Genomic DNA, 22,318 nt, shown 5'->3' with positions numbered 1-22,318 from the left:
CACTTCTTCAGATGCATGGAGTGAAAATTACAGAACCAGGCATTATATAATGACACATGAAGAGAAAGGAGTTACCTCACAAGTGGAGAACCAGTGTTGATAGGGCCAATTTGATCAGGGTGGTTTTTTTCTAGTTCTTTCTTTGCTCTGAAAAGTAGATGAGGTATGTTCTCTCTCTTAAAAGTAAATAAAGTACTAGACACAGATGGTCCAACCTGCTACCAAAATGACTGGAAAGTTATAGCTGTTCAACAGATGATAATTTCCCATCATGCCCATTGGAGGACTGATGTCAAGCTGTCAGCAGGAAAACTCAAGCCAGAAATTTCTCCTCTGTATTTAAAATGGGGCTTATGGTAGAACGGTTGATACCAAGCACATCCTGAGAAAGGCACTACACCTACTGGGCCAGAACTTTGGATTCTTAGATTCCCATTGACATCAGTGCAATTTGCACATGTCCAAGAGCTGCCTTGTATGTTTTAAACCCATCTGGCTCATTCAGCATAAACCAGACGTATTGATGCATGTCATGTTGATGCTAAGCGATCCCTCAGGAACTCTTTGGGCTCCTGCTCAAAGTGCCACATTTTGGGCAATGATTCATGTTAGTCCATCCTTGCTCCCAGGACCAAAAGGTTAGCACTGTGTGAATTCATCATCGCATCAAGAACAGTAATATTAGCTACTTAACAGAAACAGACTGAACCCCTTAGTAAAACGAGGTAATTCATTAAGGGAGTGTCTATACTGCAGTCACAGAGTGTGGTTGCAGTTTGTATAGACATACCATGCCTTGCTTTAATGTAGCTAGCTCTGGTATTGGAGCGGTAACAACACTGGCTTCACCATGGATTGTAAAAGCCCACCAGGAACCCTACGTAATTACTCATGGGGCTAGGCCGTACTGAAACCCATGCAGCCACTGCTCCATGGCTCCAGTAGCCAAGCTAGCTACATTAAAACGAATTCAGGTATGTCTACACAAGTTGAAATCATACCCCAGGATTGCAGTATAGACATTGTGACAGGGTCCCCATGGGCGCAACTTGGACTGTGGGACCCCTGAGCCCTCCAAGCCGCCAGCCTGGGCTGGCTTTCACACTGTGATGCTACTGTCAAGCTCTAAGCCTCTGACAGGCACTGCATTCACACAGCCATCCATAGGCAGGGACACACCCAACTGAGTTACACAAAAGATCTCCCAGCCAATAGGAAGGATTCAGCCAATTCCCCCCAACTCCCCAGGCTCGCACCCCAGAAATATACCATCTAGCTCTGCTCAAGATTCCCTTATGCAATGTAAGCTCATTTATAAGTTTGCCACTTCTTCATAGGAAAGTGGATATGCACAGCCTTGTACTCTGAGCTAAGATTCCCCAAACACTTCAGCCAAAAACACACGGTTTTAGATAAAATATAAAACAGATGTATTAACTACAGAAAGTTAGATTGTAAGTGATTATAAGCAGAAGACATAAAGATCAAAGTTGTTTACCTAAGAAATGAAAATAAATTCACAGTCTAAATTCTAACTTAAACAGACTAAAGGCTTGTCTACACTGGCATTTTACAGCGGTGCAACTTTCTCGCTCGGCTATGTGAAAAAACACACCCCTGAGCACAGCACATTTCAGTGCTGTATAGCGCCAGTGTAGACAGAGCACCAGCTATGCCCCTCATGGAGGTGGATTTTTTTAAAGCGCAGGGAGACATACATACAATTATAGTACATCAAGTTCAACAGGATATTAATGTTCAGCAGATCAAGACTTTTTAAATGATACCTCACAAGGTACACTTTGTACAAAATATATCAGAATCATATGGTGCTACTTTGAGGTACAGAGTGTCACAGACACACCCTCAGACTTTAGGCTATGGGGGGTGCCAAAGTGAAATCACAATAATGGAAAGGTGTTCAAAAATGGGCACAGCTGAAGTCCCCTTTCTGTGTGTTTCAAACAAATATGACAGGAAATGACTCTCTTCATTATACGGGAAGAAGCACCAATCTTTATATGGAAGGCTGCATAAAATTGTAAAATATTATGTTTTTTTTTAATTGAAGACCTCTAACACCTCAATTTTTTGCAGCTGGACTTTGAAATTTGGCAGAGCAATAGCCCTGGGATCAAGGAAGTGCCTTTTGCTGCTGCATGAAAATCCATTCAGAGTTGGCTGAGTTATAAGATGTCAGAAATCACCACTGCCTCTCCCTGTTTCACACAGCATAGTTTGTTTTTGACTTGCTGTTAGGCTGCATGGAGCCTGCCTTACATGGTTCAGTGACTTCAGATAAACATGCAGCAGTTTATCGGTATGGGGGATTGGATGTTGCGAATAGTGAATAATAAAGAGCACAAACATGGTTGAGCTTTAGAGGTCAAACTGATATTGCCAAGTGCTTTTTCCAGTGCTCATCCAGCAGCTAATGATGAGGCTAAAGTTTAAAATGGTAATTTCGACTTGTGGTGTATGTTTAGCAGAGAGCATATCCAAAACACAAATGCAAGTTGTGATGAATGGGGGCTAGATCTGTACAACTTAGGAATTCTGACTGGTATTGTGAAGCTGTACTATGAAAAACTACTGCATTATCAGTGTCTATATGCACGTGGATCCACCACTGCTGATAGAGCCCATAGCAGGTATAGCCCAGACATAGACAAAAGAAAACTCTTACGGTTAACTGCAGCACTTAGACCTCACAGACGTTATGCAAAAAGATGCTGTATTCTTATAAAAAAACAGTTTAGCTGATTCCTCTGGAGAGAGGAAGGAAGGTAGGAGAAATGGAAACTTACTAGAAGTAGAATAAAACAGGCCAGGTGACAGAAGGGGCTTAACTAAAGAAACACTCAGAACTGCAGAAATATAGGAAGAAGGGGACATATATCAGGGCCCAAATGGGGCTCTGGGTGATCACTACTTCCCACCACCCAACACAGATGTAATGAGGTTAAGTGGTGTCTGTATAAAGAAATGAAAACTACTGATTATTCCTCAAGAAAGGCTTTTCAAGAGTTAGGGCCATAAATGCAACACAGAAAACAAGCAAACTTTTACTACTATTTTTAATAGATTAGGAGGGTTGGAAGTGACCTCAGGAGATCATCTAGTCCAACCTCCTGGTCAAAGCATGACCAATCCCCAAGTGGCCCCCTTATGGATTGAACTCACAACCCTGGGTTTAGCTGGCCAATGCTCAAACCACTGAGCTATCCCTCCCCCTTGCAACATTAATATAATCTGAGATCAAATTATCCCGACATTACCATTCTTAATACTATAGTGTCAATACAACTTGAGATCAAAACAGCTTGAGCAACCCAGACTTTACCTTATTCTGCATGCAACCAGACTATTTTACTTTAAAACCTTACTCTGCCGAGAATATGTTACCCGTTAGTCAACCGCTCTACGCATTGGCCAGGTGCAGATAGTCGGTGCAGTTCAGGTTTCCTCGGTTCAGGGGGTGCGGGTCAGACCGATCAAAGAGAATAACTTCTTAGACCAAGACACACACCCCCCTGAGGATCTACATATTTAATCTCATCTGCTCGCCGTGTTTTGAAGCAGGTCAACCAATCAGGTTAAGCCAAATTTAGTGTGGTCGTTTTGGCTGTATAATTCATGCTTATTCATTTTCTTGTAGCCAATTATTGTTTTAGTTTATAAGTTATGCCCAAGGAGATAGCTTACTTCTATGTAGCCCACCGTCTCGACTGTGGTTTTCCTTAGTTCTCTAGGTAACTTACTTCTAAATGGGCTATTGGCTTGATTGTGGGTAAAGTTATCTTGAAGACCTATGCCTAAAGACCTAGCCCATCAAACCCACATAGGAATCAGCTTTTTGGCTGCAGTGTCTCTTAACCACAAGTTCCAAAGGTGGTTTCAATAAGCTGTACCCGGGGGCATGACATATTATACCATATAGGAGTCAACATAAAATGTTGTCTGGTTGTAGGCGTCTTTTGACCACAAGTTGCAGCTTAATTTTGCAAAGCTTGCTTTTTAAAGATAATTTTGCGAAGCTCATTTTATAAAGCTTCCGGAAGTTTTAGGCCTAACACTGGCAATACTGTTTTTCATCTTAAGCTTGACAATACTCTTGCTCAAATTAATCACAGGAACAAGGGGAGTGAGACAAGGATAGTGGGACAGGAGACACAAAGGTCGCAGAATCAATGTGAGAGGCTCCAGGAGGAAAAGTCACCCAGCATGTAGAAGCCTCATGGGGCAGGGTAGCCCTGCCCTCCTGCCTGAGCTCGTATGGCTGCAGGGACTCTGGACAACACAACGATCTCAGAGCCCCCCAGGCTAAAGAATGCCTTGGAGTGGTGAGGAAATGGAGGCAGGGACATTCAGTCAGTGTTTATTGCTTTGTAGGATCTGCATTCACCTGTGCTTTGCATGATTAAGTATAGAAGAGCATAAAGATGTTAGACTGTGCAAAGTGTGAGGGTATATGCTTTGTAACTGCTGCATGGCCCTGAGACAGTTAAGCTGTGAACCAGAAGTGTCACACCTTTTGAGTGTTTTCTAGGAGGGGGACTTGATTAGGTAACCATAGTATCTTGGGGGTCAGCGCTGGACCTGAGACCTAGGGCGGGTGGGCTGAAGAGCCCCATTTCCAAATAGGGGCAGGAGACTGAGAGTTAGTGCCCAGAAAATGTGCCAGAGAGGCCAAGGGAGGAACTAACACTGCCTGCTGGGTCTTCAGAAGCTTAACATACCCCCAGGGATTTAGAGCAACAGAGGCAGTCCTAGTGCGTGGCCAGCAGGGGATGCTCTTGAAGATCTGTGACACAAGGGAAGTCCTATCTGTATTATGTGTTTCCTGAGGTCTTGACTAAGACCAAGCACACTAATTATTAGCATTCAGACAAACAGATTTGTGGAATGAATGAATCGCACATTTTCTGGAAATGGCAATTCTCTCATTCCACATTCAGAGGCTGCACCAAGAAATTAGTGGGCTGAGTCACAGGCAAAAACAATGTCCAGATTGAGAAAGAGTCATCAACCAGAAAACCAAATAGACATACCCAACAATTGCCCTAAAAGAGAAAGTGAGAGCTGGAAATCTAGGCTGAATGATTGGAAACTGTGGCTGATCCTTACTCTGCCATTCAAAGGCACTGAATAGTCACCATAACGGCCTGCAGCTACAATGGAGTGTGTCATTATTGATCCTCGGCACTCTGTTTTACCGAGGTCTCACGGCTTGGCCAGAATTCAGTTGTGAACTCACTCAAAGTGTTATCATGGGGAAGGTTTCTGATGGCCCAATAACTGAGTAGTTCCATTGCACACTTCAGCATCTCATCAGTGACATTTCACCAGGAACACTGTATTTCGAACACCCCATGAGTAAGACCACATCAATACAGACCCCTGTAGTATTTAATGCTGGGAACAACAATGGCCAGCAAATGTCAGGCGATGGAACATTGGGCCATGAGATTGACACGTGGCGATGAGGTGTGGACCCTGCCTGTCAGTGAAATGGCTTTTTGTTCTGCAACAAGTAAACCGAGCGGTGGCTGAAGTTTGCAATGTTCCTTTTCTAATCTAGTTTACTTTGCTCTGTGCAAATCCTTGCCAGCCTATTACATCTGGAGAGAACCTTAAAAAAATGGCAAAGGCCTGAAATACAACACAGCTGATTTCTTCTCTGTCACAATGCTCCGGTTCTTCTGGCGCAGAGTGCAGGGAAGTAAGTGGTGGTGGTGGAGAAGTGTAAGGAGCCATGAAATGTTTTCCTGTAAATTCTGCACTAGTTTTTCCTATGGCAAAAAACACACTGTTTCATTTTTTAGCCCACTAATGTATTGTAGGCATATACAGAGACTAACGTCCAGATTCACAAAGGTATTTAATGGAAGGAAAGAGCCTAAATACTTTTTGTGGATCTAGGCCTAAGTGTGTAATCGATCAAGGGAAAGGTGATACAGGACAGGTTGATAGTTCTGGCAAATGGCCTATAAATTCTGATCTCCTGACTTAGACACTGAAGTCACCTCTGCTCTCTCTTCTGAACTCCAAGAGGACATTGAGATCTTCAAGGGTGAGACTCTGCCTTTGATTACATCAAACTAAATACAGAGTAGCACCATTGTGTTCAGTGGCATTAATTCAGATTTAGATTAATGTGAGTGAGAACAGAATCTGGTACCTAAGAGACCGATCCAAAATCGACTGGATTTTTTTCATTGACTTCAGTGCTCTTCAGATCAGCAAGATTAGCCAGTGGGTAAAGCACAGGACCGGAGTTGCTAGGTGTAGATTCTCTTTCCAGCCTCTGTCGCATTCTCACTATGTGTCACATGGAACCAAACGACAGCTGCCCCTGAGTGTGCTGGGGAGTAGGAGGACAAAATGATGAAGAGAAGCCCTTCTTTCCATAATGCATGTGGACAGGAAATGACCTTAATACGCTCCTGACATTAATTAGTCTGAATCAGCCCGAATGCTTCTAGGCACTCAGCAGTGTCCAATGCTGGCTGTCGGCTAAGAAACCATGATGTAGCCCCATGTCTAGTATTATTGGGATTTGGTTAATCCCAGCTCAGTTTGTCTGGGGGACAGAAAAAGTTCTTCCCGGGCACAATCTCGTATCATACATGTTATTGTCCTGCAGATCAGATGTTTGCTTTCTCTTTAAAACAGAGACACAGTGCAGGGTGCTCAGCTAGCGTGAAGCTGTCCCGCTCTGAAGCCCATAGCTCTCAAACTGTTGCAGGGACCATTGATGGAAGTGGTTTTGAACGGAGAGTCGGCTGGTCACCCAGGATTGGCTTCTCCTCCTTGTTTCCAGCTGTTCTATTTAATTAAAAGGCCATTTATAGTATGTCTACCCTGCACACAAAGCCCAGGCTCTGACTCAGGTTTGAGCCCAAGCCCCTCTTCCATCCACCCACAAATGCTGTGACTTGGGTCAGCAAGCACCCAGGTCCTGGACCTCCAGTAAGGTGGTGGTTCAGAGCCCAAGTCCCAGTGTGACTCAGGTCCATGCCCTCTCATTTTGGAGTGTGGACACAGTTCAACTACAGATCCCAGTGAGCGGATCTGTGTAGTGTAGTGTAGACGTGTTAGCATGGCTGTGGGACACGAGTCCAGCAATTGTAAGCCTGGGCTACACTGCAGTGTGGATGCTCAAGAACAGGCTTGGAAATACCCACAGACCTGGGTTTACAGGTGCAGTGTAGACATACACTTAACATGCATTAAATCCTCTCCTAATGTTAGTTTTCCAGGGAGGCAATTACTGTGGTTGCCACGGGACTCTTCTGTGATGAGGAACAGGAAGAAAGGCTGTCTGACTCCACACCAACGTGAATGGAGTAAGGAGTCCACCACCTGATGAATGGAGGGGGGTGGTCTACACAATATAATCTCTCTATTAAGATGCTCACAACTATTGGAGAGTTTGAGCATCCTGGAAGCAGAGTTTCCAGACCGAGCAAGCTCGCTGTCGATGGTGCCTTCTGGGTGACTGAAACATTAAAGTCAGAACTGGCGACTAACATGATATCAAAAGGGCATGGACGTACATAGAATCACAGAACTAGAAGGGACCTGGAGAGGTCATCTAGTCCAGTCCCCTGCACTTGTGGCGGGACTAATGATCTAGACCATCCCTGACAGGTGTTTGTCTAACCTGCTCTTAAAAACCTCCAACCTCCACAACCTCCCTAGGCAGTTTATTCCAGTGCTTAACCAGCTTGTCAGTTAGGAAGTTTTTCCTAATGTCCAACCTAAACCAGCCTTGCTGCAATTTAAGCCCACTGCTTTTTGTCCGATCCTCAGTGGTTAAGAAGAACAATTTTTCCACAGCACTCTTTCCTAGGCAGTCATTTCCCATTTTGTATGTGGGCAACTGAATGTTCCTTCCTCAGTGGAGTACTTTGCATTTGTCCTTATTGAATTTCATCCTATTCACTTCACACCATTTCTCCAGTTTGTCCAGATCATTTTGAATTTTAATCCCACCCTGCAAAATACTTGCAACCCCTCCCAGCTTGGTATCATCCACAAACTTTACAAGTGTACTCTCTTTGCCATTTTCTAAATCATCGATGAAGATATTGAACAGAACAGAACTAGACCAGAACTTAATCCCTGCGGGACCCCACTCATTATGCCTTTCCAGCATGACTGTGAACCACTGATAACTACTCTCTGGGAACATTTTTCCAACCAGTTTTGCACCTACCTTATAGTGGCTCCATCTAAGTTGTATTTCCCTAGTTTGTTCATGAGAAGATCATGCTGGACAGTATCACACGTTTTACTAAAATCAAGATATACCACATCTACCACTTCCCCCCTAGCCACAAGCTTGTTACCCCATCAAATAAAGCTTTCAGGTCGGTTTGACATGATTTGTTTTTGACAAATCCATGCTGACTGTTACGTATCACCTTATTATCTTCTAGATGTTTGCAAATTGATTACTTAATTGTTTGCTCCATTATCTACATTAAGGGCTAGAACCTCTTGCCCGGCTTTGCTGCTTGAGAATTGCCAGTGTCCAAATCAAGAGATTAGATGTTTAATATTAATCTTAAATATTTCAGAATGGCAGGGAATTAATCAGCACAACTTTGCTAGTCAATACCCCTGTGTCTGTGTCTGCTTCCCCAAGGCACTCAGATGAGGCCAATCCTAATTTGCTGGCATTAGGATGATAGCCCTTTGACTGTTTGGGGTGTTTAATTGTGATAGGGAGGATGGAAGTGAGGGTCAGGAACTAAACTGGGCCTCAGATCTGGGTCCAGTCCCTGCACAATAGCACTTACCAACCTTGCAGAGGGATTTCGAGGTTTCATTAATTAATATACATAAAATACGTTAAAATTCTTGGATGAAATAATAAAGCAAAGTAGTTTTCTTATTCCCAAGAATGAAAATTCCTCTAAACTCACCGCATGTATAACACAGGCTGTAGAATTTCACCCAGTTGCCCCTGCATTAAGCACAATAACTTCTGAATCACTGAAGCCACTTCGAGGCAGGCAACCAGTTGTGAAGACATCAAATGATGGAGAATCTACCACTTTCCTTGGTAGTGTGTCCCAATGGTTAATCACTCTCCTGTTAAAAATGGCTGCTTTATTTCCAATTTGAATCTGCCTGGCTTTAACATCCAGTCATTGGTTCTTGTTCTGCCTGTCTCCACTAGATTAGAGAGCCCTTTAGTACCCAGTGGTTTCTTCTATTTTAACGTGGTATATTACATCAAAATATCCATTCCATGCCATCTGACTCATTGACTCTGCTCCATATATCAGTGTTATTGCCTGAGGAGAAAAGATATAAAAATATTATGTCTCATCACATGAGGGTTTTCAGTGAGTTATGAGCCAGGATTTCTCCTATGTATGTACTACTAAAGTAATATTTGAACAGTGCCTCTCACCTTGCAAGATATCAATGTGCCCATCACCAAGTGCATTTGCAAAAGGAAAATTAAAAATGCACACAATTAGTTGACAAATGTCATCCTAGATTGTCTCCAATCCCACACAAGAGTTTAATACTTTCCCCACAATCCTCCCTTGTAATGAATCTCAGAGGTGCTGACGACAAACACAATAACAATGTAAATCACACAAAGGTGACAAAGGGAGAGGGACTAGAACCCTAGTTTTCTGTTCCAGAAACACAAGGCTCTAATGCTGGAGCTAAAGGAGAACTGTTTCACCTAGTGGGCATCCAGAGTCCCTTTGCCTGTCTTTTGCCAGCCTTTAGAGAGCTGGTTCACAAAACCAGTACTTTGCAATGTGAGTGGCCCCAATGATTCCAGTGGTATGATACTAACTTTGCTAAAAGTTAGGCACATGCTTAAGTATGGTACTGAATCAGGTCACTGGAAGTGAATAATACATTTCTAACTGGTCGCCATTGCCTCGCAGCAGAAATGCTGATATAAATTGCTACTTACATTCAACCTAGAGACGATTTTGCATCACAAATCTTAGCTATAAACATCCCTAAATTTTTGGGGCAGTTGGATCTGGATCTTAATCTGAATTTGGCAACTGGTGAACTAATTACGTAATGGCTCAGATTAGAACTCCAGATCCAAAAGGTCCTGAAATGTAATTGGATAATTTGATCTTTGTAGCCCCCTTCCTGTTCACTGGCCCAGAGAGGGGAAGCGTGCCTTGGGAATTTATACACAACATAGGGAAACAGGGCCTGAGGCTCCTCTGTGTGCTCAGACCAGACCCAGTCGGACAAACCACCAGGAACACGGCTTTATTCTGTAAAACATAGAACAGGATTACAGTCCAGCAGCCTCCTCTCTGCTTGCCTGCCACATGCTCCAGCTTCAGTCAGTGCTGATACTTCCTGCTGGGAGGGCAGAGGGTACATTGTGTAACATAGCCCCCAAGTTACAAACATGTTCTAACTCCCACAATAACTGAACACCAAAACAAACAAGCTCGTGTTCTCCTTTTGTGTCATTTAAACTTCACTCAGGGTGCTCTTTCAGCCCTTGTTGGTCCTACCTGTAAAGAACATAGAACAGGACTACAGTCCAGCAGCCTCCTCTCTGCTTGCCTGCCACGTGCTCCCAGCTTCAGACAGTGCTGATGAGTCTTCCTGCTGGAGGGCAGAGGGTACATCCTGGCAGGAACCAGGAAGTTCTCCCAACATGACGCAGTTTGTAGTCCACAACTTAGAATAATAGAATCATAGAAGATTACTTGGAAGAGACCTCAGGAGATCGTCTAGTCCAACCCCCTGCTCAAAGCAGGACCAACATCAGCTAAATCATCCCAGCCAGGGCCTTAAAAACCTCTAAGGATGGAGATTCCACCACCTCCCTAGGTAACCCATTCCAGTGCTTCACCACCCTCCTAGTGAAATAGTGTTTCCTAATATCCAACCTAGACCTTCCCCACTGAAACTTGAGACCATTGTTCCTTCTTCTGTCATCTGCCACTACTGAGAACAGCCTAGCACCATCCTCTTTGGATGCCCCTTCAGGTAGTTGAAGACTGCTATCAAATCCCCCTTCACTCTTCTCTTCTGCAGAGTAAATAAACCCAGTTCCCTCAGCCTCTCCTCATAAGTCATGTGCCCCAGCCCCCTAATAACTTTTGTTGGTTTCTGCTGGACTCTCTCCAATTTGTCCACATCCTTTCTGTAGTTGGGGGCCCAAAACTGGACCCAATACTCCAGATGTGGCCTCACCAGTGCCAAATAGAGGGAAATAATCACTTTCCTTGATCTGCTGGAAATGCTCCTACTAATGCAGCCCATTATACCATTAGCCAGCTTCCTGTCCACTGTAATTCCCAGGTCCTTTTCTGCAGAACTGCCACTTAGCCAGTTAGTCCCCAGCCTGTAGCAGTGCACGGGAGTTTTCTGTCCTAAGTGCAGGACTCTGCACTTGTCCTTGTTGAACCTCATCAGATTTCTGTTGGCCCAGTCCTCCAATTTAGGTCTCTCTGGACCCTATCCCTACCCTCCATCTTATCTATCTTTCCCCCCCAGCTTAGTGTCATCCACGAACGTGGTGAGGGTGCAATCCATCCCATTATCCAGATCATTAATGAAGATGTTGAACAAAACCAGCCCAGGACTTACCCCTGGGGTACCCCACTTGATACCAGCTGCCAACTAGACAACAAGCCATCAATCACTACCCGTTGATCCCGACAATCTAGCCAGCTTTCTATCCACCTTATAGTCCATTCACATAATCCATACTTCTTTAATTTGCTGGCAAGAATACTGTGGGAGACCATATCAAAAGTTTTGCTAAAGTCTAGGTATATCATATCCACTGCTTTCCCCATATCCACAGAGCCAGTTATCTCATCATAGAAGACAATCAGGTTGGTCAGGCATGACTTGCCCTTGGTGAATCCATGCTGCCTGCTCCTGATCACCTTCCTTTCCTGAAAGTGCTTCTGGTCTGTAGTGTCCTGGATTCTCCTTCTTCCCTCTTTTAAAGATGGGCACTATATTTGACATTTTCCAATTGTCCTGGACCTCCCTGATCGTCAAGAGTTTTCAAAGATAATGGCCAATGGCTCTGCAATCAGATCAGCCAACTCTCTCAGCACCCTTGGATGGATTACTTCTGGACCCATGGACTTGTGGATGTCTAACTTTTCTAAATAGTCCTTAACCTGTTCTTTCACCACTGAGGGCTCCTCACCTCCTCCCCATGCTGCGCTGCCCAATGCAGCAGTTTGAGAGCTGACCTTCTCTGTGAAAACTAAGGCAAAAAAAGCATTGAGTACTTCAGCTTTTTCCACATCATCTGTCACTAGGTTGCCTGCCCCATTCAGTAAGGGTCCCACGCTTTCCCTGACCTCATTCTTGTTGCTAACATACTTGTAGAAACCCTTCTTGTTATCCTTCACGTCTCTTGATAGCTGCAACTCCAATTGTCCTTTGGCCTTCCTGATTACATCCCTACATGCTTGAGCAATATTTTTATACTCCTCCCCAGTCATCTGTCCAAGTTTCCACTTCTTGTATGCTTCCTTTTTGTGTTTAAGCTCAAAGATTTATCTGTTAAGCCAAGCTGGTCACCTGCCATATTTGCTATTCTTTCTTCACAGATGGTTCATTCCTGTGCCCTCAATAAGGTTTCTTTAAAATACAGCCAGCTCTCCTGGACTCCTTTCCCCTCATATTAGCCTCCCAGGGGATCCTCCCCATCAGTTCCCTGAGAGAGTCAAAGTCTGCTTTTCTGAAGTCCAGGGTCCATATTTTGCTACTCTCCTTTCTTCCTTTTGTCAGGATCCTGAACTCGACCATCTCATGGTCACTGCTGCCCAGGTTGCCATCCACTTCTACTTCCCCTACCAATTATTCCATGTTTGTGAGCAGCAGGTCAAGAGGACCATGGCCCCTGGTTGGTTCCTCTAGCACTTGCCCCAGGAAGTTGTCCCGAACACTCTCTAAAAACTTCCTGGATTATCTGTGCACTGCTGTATTGCTCTCCCAGCAGATGCCAGGGTGATTGAAGTCCCCATTAGAACCAGGGCCTGTGATCTGGAAACTGATGTTAGTTGTCCGAAGAAAGCCTCACTTACCTCATCCTCCTGGTCTAGTGGTCTATAGCAGACGCCCACCACAACATCACCCTTGTTGCTCTCGCCTCTCAACTTAACCCAAAGACTCAACAGGCTTTTCTCCAGTTTCACACTGGAGCTCTGAGCAGTTATACTGCTCTCTTACATACCGTGCAACTCCTCTCCTGCCAGTCCCTCCTGAACAGTTTATACCCATCCAGGACAGTGTTCCAGTCACACGAGTTAGCCAACCAAGTCTCTGTTATTCCAATCACATCATAGTTCCTTGACTGTGTCAGGACTTGCAATTCTTCCTGATGGTTTCCCAGGCTTGTTGCATTCATGTACAGGTACCGAACATAATTAGCGAATTGCCCTACTTTCTCAGTATGAATCAGGAGGCCTCCCCTTTTACACCTCCTCCTTGTGTTTCCTCCTGGTATCCCACTTCCCCACTTACTTCATAGCTTAGATCTCCATCCCCTGGTGAACCTATTTTAAAGCCCTCCTGACTAAGTTAGCAAGCCTGCCTGCGAAGATGCTCTTCTCTGTCTTCGTTAGGTGGATCCCATCTCTTCCTGGAACAACATCCCATGGTCAAAGAATCCAAAGCCCTCTCTCCGGCACCACCTTCGCAACCACACCTTTACCTCCACAATTCGATGGGCCTTTTCCCGCAACAGGGAGGAGAACACGACTTGTGACTCAAACTCCTTTATCCTTCATCCCGGAGCCACACAGTCTGCAGTGACCTGCTCAAGGTCATTCTTGGCAATATCATTGATGTCCACATGGAGAAGTAGGAAAGAGTAGTGGCCCGAGGGCTTGGTCAGTCTCAGCAGACATTCCATCACATCCTGAATTCTAGCTCCAAGCAATCAGCACATTTCTCGAGTTTCCCCGTCTGGACAGCTGATGGATGAATCTGTTCCCTTAGGGAGGAGTCCCTGACCACCAGCACCCATCTCTTCCTCTTGGTAGTGGTGGTCATGGAACCCTCATCCCTAGGAAAATTCATCCCATGCCTTCTGGTCAATGGGGTCTCCTTTTGATCCCTTGCCTCAGATGACTCTTCCAAACCATTCTTCACTTTAGTACCTGTGCAGAGAGCCTGAAAACAGTTTCTTACCTCTATCCTCATTGGGGGTACATGGGTTCTCCTCTTCCTTCTTCAGCAGGTCACATGCTGCCAATTTTCTTCCCCATTCTGCACTGCCTTTTCTGATTCTTCAACATGTTGTGCCTGCTGTACCAAACGCTGACATCTATTCATTTTCTCTGAGAGAAAGACAAGCATGGCACATCCTGTGCAGGTCACAACAGCTGATCGCTCACTGTCCATGTTGTCTTCCTTCTAAGAGCCTCACCAGATGTTATATTTACTGCTCACAGAAGCCAGAAAGGCAAAAGACTCTGTGGCAACTCCTCCCAGGTGAACTCCCAGGCAAACATCCTCCGTTTGCTTCTCCTTCTCTCTAGATATACACACACGGGTGGTGCATCAACCGCCAGCTCAGGGAAGCTACCCCCAGAACTATGCATTGCACCCAAGGTCACACCCCCTCAATACTCCCACACACACTGAAGCCGCGAGCCCCACCCCAGGCTATAGCCTCCCAGCCCCAGAGCACCGGGACGGCAAGCAGCACGGCCCGAGCCAGGGCCACCCCACAGTGAAACTGGACTTCAGCCATGCAGAGCAGGAAGCAGGAGGGGGGAACCTTGTGGTAGAGCACGAGCAGGGCCATGCCTGGCTCTTTGAGGAGCCACAGCCTCCTCCAGCCTATGATACCCACCGCTCATGTATATATAATTAGCTTTGTTATTTTCCCTGTTATATCTAGTACAAATGTAGCAATTTCAAAATAAATGAATACAATCAAACTAAATGCTCTATGGGAGCATCAGGCAAAACCATCTACAAATAAAACCATCAGATTCTTCCAGTTTGATGCAAAAACAATAAATAAAGTAATCAAACCAATTTTAATTCAGAACTGAAAGATACAATGTGGGCAGGTGTTCTACGCAACAAAAAGCAGCTCATGGAGAATACCAGTGGGCTGGATAAGTAGAATCACATTTAAGGACCATTTTGGCTTAAATTCCCTATGCCTCATTTCCTCCATCCATAAAACTGTGATTGATCGTACTTACTTCACAGCATCATTGTGAAGCTAACTTCACTGATGTTTGTAAAGTGATGTGAGCTCCTAAGATGCAAGAGGCAATAGAAGCACAAAGCACATATTAATCATTTTTAATAGTCAATAGGCCGTGCAGTTATAACCCACTGCTCATTGCAGGGATTCTCTCAACACGTTTTTCGGTGGGCTCAGAGTATGACCACCAACTCCCACTGGTGGCCGCACTGACACTTTGTCCTAAAATACTTAATTAACTTTAGGAAAAACAACTAAATATGCACAGATACACATCCAATCAGTGTAATTTATATTTGTAGGTTTTTTTGGCTGACTCAGTAATAAAAAGTATGCGGCCTCCCCCTTTGGGAGTGATATTTATATGTTTGTTAATATCACAGTAGCTACCTGGGAAGCTATGAAAAGTGATTTAACAAACATACAATATCACTTTTCACAGATCCTTAGTAAGTCTGCTGTGAAAAGTGATACTTGCATCTTTGTTAATATCACTTTTCTCAGCAAGCCCCAGGACCCCTTATGCCCTGGATGGAGGTGGAGGAGCTGAAGGGGGAGGCAGCATGGGGTCAGAGGCGATAGTGGGATGGATGCGAGGCCGGGAGAGGCAGCGGGGGGCTGAGGCAATGTGGGGGATGGATGCGGAGCTGTGGGAGGTGGCAGCAGGGGCCAGGGGCAATGGGGATGGGTGATGAGTCCCACAGTCACGTGGTCAGAACCTGCCATGCAGCCAGGGCCAGGGCTCGGTGCCTGTGGTCAGAGCCTAGAGCTGGGGACAGCAAACACGTGGCCGGAGTCAGGGATAGGAGCCCGCTGCCAGGCAGCCAGAGCTGTGGGTCAGCACCTGGGGCCAGTGCCTGTCACCACATGCCAGAGCCAGCTGGGTGCTGGAGCTTGGGGCTGCATGGGTGAAGCCAGGAGTCAGTGCCCGCCGCTGCGTGCCTGGAGCCAGATCTCGCTGCTGCATGGCAAGGGCTAGGGGTCAGCACCTGTAGCTAGCTCCCACCACCACGTGGCCAGAGCCTGGGAAATGAGCTGTGGATTGGTGCCTGCTGCCGTGCAGCTGGGGCTGGGGGACATTGGCTCCTGGGGCCAGGACCAGCCACTATAGGCTCAGCGTTTCTAATCTGCCAGGGGGCAGTTCTCCCCCAACTCCATCCAGGCTCTGCCCCCATTCCACTCCTTCCCTCAAGGCCACACCCCCACCCTGTTTCTTCCCACCCCTGCTCCACCCCACCCTGCCTCTTTCCACCCTGCCTCTTCTCGCCCACTCCTGCCCCTTCCCCTCAGCGCACTGCACCCTTGTTCCTTGCCCTGCACCCCCGCCCAGCACCTTCTGATGCCGTGAAACAGCTGATCTGTGGCAGGTGGCAGGCTCTGGGAGGGAGAGGTAGGTGCTAATCAGCAGAGCCCACTGGTGGGCAGGAGGTGCTGGGAGAAGGGAGAGGCATTGATGGGGGGCTGCCACTGGGTTCTAAGCACCCTCCATTTTTTGCCCTATGCGTGCTCCAGCCCCAGAGCACCCACAGAGAAGGTGCCTATGCCTATCACTGTGCAGCCAGAGCTCGGGACTGGAGCCTGGGGCCAGCGCCTGCTTCCACACTGCTGGAATCGGGGGTGTCATAACATTTTTCCCAGATTTGGACCTTAGCGTCCAAAATATGGGTGTTAGCATGAAAACCTCCAAGCTTAGTTACCAGCTTGGACCTGGTAAAGCTGCCACCACCCAAAAAATAGAGTGTTTTGGGGCACTCTGGTCCCCCCAACAACCTTCCCTGGGAACCCCCAGACTCAGATTCGTTGAGTCTCACAACAAAGGGGAATAAACCATTTCCCTTCCCCCCTCCAGGTGTTCCCTCCCTGGGTTCCTGGAGAGATATACAGAAGCAAGCTCCGTTAATCTAAACAGAGGGACTCCACCCTCCCTATTTCCAGTCCTGGAAACAGAAGTACCGAGAGGTCTAATCCGCCCCCCCTTCACCCAGAGGGTATGCAAAGTCAGGCTTAGTAAATCTAACACAAAGAGATTTTCCCCCTGACTTCTTCCTCCCACCAATTCCCTGGTGAGCTGCAGACTCAATTCCCTGGAGTCCCCACTAAAGTAAAACTCCAACAGGTCTTAAAAAGAAAGCTTTATATAAAAAGAAAGAAAAGGACAAAAAAATGGTCTCTCTGTATTAAGGTGACAAATACAGGGTCAATTGCTTAAAAGAAAAATGAATAAACAGCCTTATTCAAAAAGAATACAATTTAACACATTCCAGCAACTATACACATGTAAATACAAAAGAAAACAATATAAACCTATGGTCTTCCTATCTTTGTACTTACAACTTGGAAACAGAAGATTAGAAAGCCAGGAGACAGAAAATTCACTCTCATAGCCGAGAGGGTACAGACACAAGACAAAGAACAAAGAACTCACATACAAACTTCCCTCCACCCAGATTTGAAAAAGTCTTATTTCCTCATTGGTCCTCTGGTCAGGTGTTTGGTTCCCTTTGTTAACCCTTTACAGGTAAAAGAACATTAACCCTTAGCTATCTGTTTATGACAGGGGCCGGAGGCTGAAACCCAGCAGTTGAAGGCCAGGACCATGTGGCCAGAGCCGGAGGGGGCGGGGGTCAGTATCCACTGCCCCGCACGGCCAGGCTCCTGAAGTCCCACCAATGGAGCCTGCCGCCCAATCCTCCTGCCCCCAATGTGGGTCAAGAGCTCACCTTGTTCCTGCAGCGTTGTGCCCCAGCTCTCTCCAGAGGTGGTGCGGGGCAGCGCATCCACAAGTAACAAGAAGGGGGTCTGAGGGGCTGATGCTTTGCCCCTCATCACCGCCCAGGAGGCTTTTGCAGCTACACGAAACACCCCTGATGGTTGCATTCAGCCACAGCATTTGAGAAACGTTGGCTTAGCATGTGCTGCTTGTCTCCCTCTGTGCCACACAGGAGACTGGTACATTCAATGAAGAGTCTGTACTCTTAATTCTGAAAACCCTGTAAACAATCTGAACAATAGAAAAGAGGAAAATGTCATCAAGGAAACATCAGAATGGATGCAAATAGCAAGAACATTAAATACAAAGTGTCTTTGTCTTTCCAGAATTAATATGATTTCTTAAAATATAAGATGGTGATAGTGATCCTCAAAAGTGGGAAATTAGATTTGCTAGAGTTAGATAATTGGAAATAAATTCTGCTCCAATTTAAATGGGTGTAAATCTGTAGTAAATCCACTGAGTTCAGTAGCGTTACTCTGCGTTGTATGAGTAGAATTTGGCCCATGGAGTTGGGATGGGCTGTGTCCTGTGGAACCTGTGAGGCCATGCCCCATAAGACACCTGTTTGTATTTGAGATGTTATAGGTTAATACAATGGACCCATCAATGATATTGTCCTTTTTCTGCATTTCTTTGGCTTGGTTGCAAACTAATAAACACAATGCACTTAGATGGCTTTCAGGCTGAACAGGGAGTTCGCACAAGGCAAAGCTTGCAGTATTCAACAGTGGTGGGATTAGCATAGAATGTCAGAGCTGGAAGGGACCTTGGGAGATCATTCAGTCCAGCCCCCTACTCAAAGGAGGACCAAGCCCCAGACAGATTTTTGCCTCAGACCCCTAAATGGCCCCCTCAAGGATTGAATTTACAAGTGTGGGTTGAGCAGGCCAATGCTCAAACCACTGAACTGTCCCTCCACACTCACCTTATTGCTGCTACACATACCCTGAGTGTAATCACATCAAGGGCAATAAACTCAATCAAACTAAATGATGTCAAGAATAACTAGCATCAGGCGAAATCATCTGCAAATGAAACCCTCATGGGCCTTCAAGTTTGATCAGCGCAGCTGTGTGGATGAGATAAACAAAAGGATCAAACCTTATTAGAGCTAAATCAATTCTAATTCAAAACATAACATACAAATTTAAGAGAGACACATCCTCAATGAATGTTCCAACCTCCTTCTAGTTTCAGTTTAATGTTCATGAAAAAGCTATGCCAATGAAATGGAAAATCACATTAGTTATGATGAGGATGCTTGACTTTTTCTCTAGCTGAGATGTGGCTCGGCATTTTCCTCTCTCTTTCAGGTCAGCGTTTTATCTCCCTGTAGAAAAATGGAAACACAGGAATTGCCACTGGGTCAGATGCATGGTCCGTTGAGTTTGATAGCCTGTCTCTGACAGTGGACAGACCCAGATGTCACAGAGAAAGGAGTAAGAATCCTGCAATGGACAGATGCAAATAATCTGTTAAATTGCTTCCTGATCTTTAATACTTAGAGATTGGCTTAAGCCCTGAAGCACCAGGCTTATGATCCCTTCCAAAATGTGTTGTAATTAATTACGATAATTTGGGAATTTTTGGTATCTATAAGAGGGTGGCTTGTCCCTAATTACACCTCAGAGAGATCACATGATTTGTCTATGAAGATCAGCAGGAAGCTGCAAAGAGAGGCAGGCTCAGGAAACTGTCAGAGACTGCAGGGAGTGAGAAAAGACCCTGAGAGAAGGGAGTCGGAGCCTGAAGGCTGAGCCCCAGCCAGGTAAAGCCTGCCAGTAATGATTGGATTAGGCCGCAGCTCTGGGAAGAAGAGCTGGGGACTCCCTATCTAAGGAGGAGAGAGAGACGCACTGAACGAGTGTTGGAGCCTGGAGGGCTAGTGTGTTCACCTGAGGCCTGAATAAACTGGACCCTAAAAGGGGGAATATTTTAAATATTGTGGACTGTGCAGTTCTTAAGGGATCCTGAAGAGGGGGATACAGAGGCAGGATGCTGCCTGAGTGACTGCTGGCAATGAGGGGCTGCTCCCCTGATACAATATCCATATAAAGGTCCCATCCCCATTTTAACCTTCCAAGTTCTTGGCCTCAATGATTTCCTGTGGCAATGAATTCCACAGTCTAAATATTAGTGTAGTGCCTAACAGCCCCAGTCACGAATCAGTGACTGGGGTAAAAGTCCCCTATTCACTAGGCTCTGCTCACTTTTTAACTAGAGTAGACAATAAAAATATTGTCCACATATCTGTGATCCCAGCTCCAGGGCTGTAGTTAGAAATTGCTCTAAGCTTCATGTTTTAATAACGACGAGGTGAATAGGCTCGAGATCTGGAGTGAGATCTGTAACCTCCTCGGCTGTAGTATGGGGATGGGGATCTTCTCCTGTTCATCTGATCCCTGTCTTGGCACTGTACAAACAGAGAACAAAAAGATGGTCCCTGCCCTATACAGCATAATCTGTGACTACGTGTTTCCTTTTACTGGTTTTGAATTTCCCACCATTAAATTCCATGGAACGTCCCCCTTGTTCCTGTGTTATGAGACAGGGAGAACAGAAACTCCTGATCTCGCCTCTCTAGACCATTCTTTATTTTATTTGTCTGTCTAAGGTAAACAATCCCAATCTTTTCAGTCCCTCTTCCGGGCCCTTGATCATTCATGTCATTCTTCTCCGAACCCCCTCTAATTCTGCAATCTCCTTGTGGAGACGGGTGCTGCATGCAGTATGCATCTGAGATTGCACTGTAGTTCATTGGGGAGCTCCTTCAGTACTGAACGTCGTTTGGAGCCCTGAAGACAACTCTGAGGAGGAGAAACAATCAAACAAATGTGCTCATAAGGCAAAGAGCAGGAAGGAGAGACGCCGCATTGCAGGAAACTGATCTGTGACTAGATCCAGGGACTCTGTCCTTTCCCTTAGAGATGAAGGGCCCTGTTCACTCTGCTACTCTCCAGCCCAATGTGAGCAGCAGTGTGTAAATACCCTGGCCATCTACTATCATGGACTGAGCATGCCTCATTCCACAATACAAAAGGACTTCACAGGTAAATGTCCAGTGAGCTAGATACAGGGCCGGCTCTGGCTTTTTCACTGCCCCAAACAAACAAAAAACACCTGCAGGGCAGCCGGAGCCAGGGTTCAAACTTTCAGCTAACAGGACTTCCTGTGCTGCAGACGTCCCTTGGGCAATGGGGTGCACACCCCGGCTAGCAGGGGGGAGGGGGAGGGAGCTGGAGGGAGAGAGAGAAGGGGGGCATCCACGGCTTCCTTCAGTCAGCGTGCTCACCACTCAGCCCATTCCGTCGCACCGCCTGCTGGGAGGGCTCCACGCCTCCCCGGTCAGTGGGGAGGGAAGGACGCAGGCTGCCGTGCTTCCTGCAGACCTGGCACCAGTTGGGGCAGATGGACCGTGCAGCCTGCTCCCAGTAGGGCGCTCCCCCCATCCACACCACCTTCCCTACAGGGTGGCCAGAGTGGAGAACAAAAAAAAAGGAAAAAAAAGGGCGGCCGTGCCGCCCTAGGATTGGGCGGAATGCCGCCCCGTAGAATCTGCAGCCCCAAGCACAAGCTTGATCAGCTGGTGCCTCGAGCCGGCCCTTGCTAGATAATAAGAAGCAAGAACAACTAGCCCAGTGGACGGCATTTTGTTCCCCTCACAGCTGACTTTGGGTAATAATATTACATGACGTTAGATGGATGTGAATAGTAAAATATTCCAGTTGCTTCTTTTTCTTAAAGGACAATTATGTTATTCTAATAACATTTTGTATTCTGTCTCTACTGTTCCCCTGCCCCGTCCCCCTATGCCCAGACCCCCATATGTGTGTTTTATGCATCTGAGGCATGATCCAGCAAGACACTTAGCCCATGTTTAACTATAATTTGATTTCAATGGGGCAACTCACTTGCTTAAAGTTAAGCCCATGCTTAAGTGCTTTGCTGGATTGTGTAGACCAGGAACTTTCTGGGGCAAAACTGTCAATGTTATTTCTCTCTCTGCAGCACCTAACACCATGGGGCCCTGAGCCTAGCCTGTGGTTGACAGGCATTACTGCAAAATAAAGAAATAATATAACACTATGAAATTTCATGGGAAGCGAGAAAGTGTAGCTTTGAAGTAGCTTTTCCAGCTGTGAAAATTAATCTTTATACCCTGTGATCGGGTGCATATCCCACACTGGTATTTGCTTTTATCTGTATTAGCTGGCTTTTATTTTTAATATGTGTCAAAAATAGTAAAGCCCCGGACAGGCACTATTTCATGTTCCAGATCTATTAAAATAAATAACTGATATGACGATTCTCAGAAAGGAAAGAGAAATATGTTT

At 45.9% G+C, this 22,318-nt stretch overlaps 1 long non-coding RNA gene across 1 annotated transcript in view; it reads right to left on the bottom strand.

The window, feature by feature from the left end:
• LOC115644826 overlaps window positions 1-22,318 on the bottom strand; it is a 246,708-nt gene that overhangs the window by 186,191 nt on the left and 38,199 nt on the right. The window contains exon 2 of the long non-coding RNA XR_003998596.1: window positions 13,467-13,472. This is a non-coding gene — a long non-coding RNA (uncharacterized LOC115644826). The remainder of the gene's footprint in view (window positions 1-13,466; window positions 13,473-22,318) is intronic.

Source organism: Gopherus evgoodei, chromosome 2 (genome assembly GCF_007399415.2).
Source record: "Gopherus evgoodei ecotype Sinaloan lineage chromosome 2, rGopEvg1_v1.p, whole genome shotgun sequence".
In the NCBI taxonomy this organism is placed as follows: domain Eukaryota; kingdom Metazoa; phylum Chordata; order Testudines; family Testudinidae; genus Gopherus; species Gopherus evgoodei.
The sequence above is the reverse complement of the archived record's forward strand: the minus strand, read 5'-3'. Positions and strand labels throughout refer to the sequence as shown.